Here is a 3315-nt window from a genome sequence, read left to right as displayed (position 1 = left end):
CTATGGAGATTTGGCGATGTTTGTCCTCTTCTCCGCACCAATAGGATTCGGACGATTCTTGTTCCACCCCCTAGTCGTTGAGCTAGTTGATCCCGTTCCAATGATTGACTTCACGTTCGATAGACACAAACCGTTGATACGGACGACACGAATTCGATTTTTAGATTTCTTGACCGTCTTGTCTATCTTACCGACTGCGCCATTTACGTGTGGGTCAATACAAAAAGCCTTTTTAAAAAAGGTCTATTAGAAGCAGGATACAAATGAACTGTTTTCGCTTTGTTTCGAGTTGTAATTGTAACCTCGGTACATGTTCTTATCTTTGCTTAGTGTTCGATTAATTTATGCTTACAATTTAAGTTGCAAGAATGTAACTCTCTGCAGTTATTTTTAACTTTAAAAGGTATTTCATATTTTTTTGTTTGGATGCAATTCTGTAGAATGACTCAGTACAGAACGAGGGGAGAAAGTAATAAACATTTCGGTCTATTTTTGACTTTGAACACGTTTAGGCATTCGGTCGCCGTTCTCTCTTCTACTTTTCCGACATTCGTAGCTAATAAATACCGCAAACATGTGTGGCCAACTGTATAATCGGTAATTTTAGTTCAGTTGCATATTCATAGAAGTTTGTTTGTAAACTTATCTAGTCTTTCCAACTTTCACACTGATCCATTTTGTGATTTTTCATTTATCTACGTGTTAGAGCTTTCTAATAATAGCATGTATTGAAAACGTGGTAAATGTATTTCATTTTATTTTTGTTTAATTCGTGTTATCAGTGCTTGCGTTTATTTTCGTGACGTGGCATTCGAGCAAGCGTTCGGCAAGGGCGTTTGTACGGCATTTTTCTCAAAATATGGCAGCAGTTCTAAATTAGCCTAGTGCATTTGAATCCAGTATTACCAGAAGTGTACTACTTTAGTTTTTATTTTTTATTTCTTTGATTTTATTTATTCATGTGCTTTATGATCATCTATAAGATTAAAATCAAGTCCAATTATCTATTGAACTATTCCTTCCTTCAATCAATAATAATTTACGTTTATTGCGAGTATTTATTAATAGTCTTTATATCATATGAGTAAATTAGTTTTAATAATTCAATTATTGCCTGATTGAATTGCTGCCCTATTATGGAATTATTATATCCTTAGCGAATACGTCCTTAGTACTTACGTACTTAGTTCTTTGTTGTAGACTTCTGAATGCGTCAATGTAGGGGAATCTCTTCCTATAAACAACTCGACTATTTCTGCAAATCGGTTTTTAAAAGTCTTTTCCGAGCAGTTTCAACTTGCTCCGAGCAGCCTGCAGAAATGGACCGGAAAACTAATTTAGGCTCAAACGTATTGTCTTTCACGGTTGTTGTGTCCTAAAAACTCCCCAATCGAACCTGATACAAAAGTGTGAAGCTTTTTATTTAATTAAATGTAATTAACGAATAATGCATTATTAGTGCTAGACGGTAGGCGATAACCCTGTTTTTATTATATTTATGTGCATAGGGAGACATGTTGGAATGAGTCATGTTTGCGGTCTCATGCTTGCTCACTTATAGATCAATAATAATTGTTAATGGCTCTTTGTTTTCAATTTATATTTGCGCTTAATTACTGTTTTGTTGATAGTAAAAGTAGTGAACCCATTAAAACCTGTAATTTTTCAAATACGATTGGTGCTGAATGTTTCAAAAGACGGGCATTAAAAAGACATTTTTGCGGGTCGGTATCAGTTATCTCGAAATAGCACAAAGACAGGCGATTTTCATTCCAAAATTATTTTAATATCCGGATTAGCTAGTTAATAAAATATATGAAATTGAAAATGTAGTAGGTTGGTGATTTTTTCCCTTTGCTGTTGATTCTTAATACAGTTGTAATGATTTCACACATAGTTTACAATTTACGCTCCACGAGACAAATGATTTAGCAAAGACCTTTCCATTGGCGTGAGATAACAATTATTTATCGTCTTGTTGATCTAGTGAAAGTTGTCTTTATTTATGGTAAAATGCACTTCGGTATTCGGGTCCGCTGCTGGACTATTTATTGAGGGACATCCAGATACACGAATTGCTTTAAAAAATGCGAAGAATCCAGATCAGTGCCAACTAGTAAAAGTATCCCGGACTAGTCGAGGAAATGGCTTATGTTGATGGGTTTGGATATTTTCAACGCGATTAAAGTGTTTTTTGAAAACTGATTTCTAAATTTACATGTTACTCTTCGGAATTCGTAAGATTATAAAAATACTAACTCCATGCGTATAAACTTATAATCGTACGGAAGTTTTATATAAAAGAATCAATTTGCTGTTTGATGATGATGCAACCCGATTCCCACAAAGTCGAATCTTACTAAGGATATTTGTCGCATTGACAACTGTGGTTTTGCTCCTCAAAGGTTAAATAAGTGACCAGACGTATTTGAAGATGCAGTTGATATTTTCATATTTTAAAGACTCAAATATAATAACGTATTCACCGAGTGCCTTTCAAAGATAGATCGACAACAATTTTTTAATTTCGATGATAAACCACCCTGATGGTTCTGTTTGCATTTTAATAAAAAAAATATGATTGTTGTTTAAAAATGATGATAATTTTTAAAATTTTGATACATAAAACTTTCTTATGCATGTAACTAATTTCAAAACACGATGATACATGAAAAATTTACGTAATTTAATTTATATTCCCAATGACATTAAGTTACACGTAATCAATAGGGCTAATAGGATATCTGATACAAATAATGCATTATTAAGTTATCCACACGTGCAAATAGCGAATGATTTTTAATGATTCATAATCCTCTTATGTGTAATTTAATTAATACATATTTACAAATGCTTTCTTTATTGTTCGACTATGTTTCATCAAAGACCGCATTGATATTGTGTTAGTAAGTCGATACTTAATATTCATTATCAGTGGGTAACTATTTAGGCGCTATGGAACGGATATGTTGCTAAACATATAATTATTTAATATTTTACAGCAGACAATTATAAGAGTATTATGCTATTGCTATATTTAAACAACTGGTCGATATAAAGTCGGGACATTTTCAATTTACCCATTTGAGATCAGTTATCGAAAAATGGTGGTTCAAAATTGCTTTAAACACTGACATTGATCAGCCGATTGATAGTTAAATTCAACTTTATATGGATTTTTGTCTCGAAGAAAAAAGTTTGGTACAGAATATTTAAAAATATACAGGGTGATTCAAAATTGGCGTCATTCCTCTGGAGGTGTTGTCTGGCGCTGTCACAGGAGTACAGAAAAAATATTAAAAGAAATTAATTGTT

This window comes from Dendroctonus ponderosae, unplaced genomic scaffold (genome assembly GCF_020466585.1).
Source record: "Dendroctonus ponderosae isolate FM_Combo_2020 unplaced genomic scaffold, Dpon_F_20191213v2 Dpon_F_20191213_1, whole genome shotgun sequence".
Taxonomy (NCBI): domain Eukaryota; kingdom Metazoa; phylum Arthropoda; class Insecta; order Coleoptera; family Curculionidae; genus Dendroctonus; species Dendroctonus ponderosae.
The sequence above is the reverse complement of the archived record's forward strand: the minus strand, read 5'-3'. Positions refer to the sequence as shown.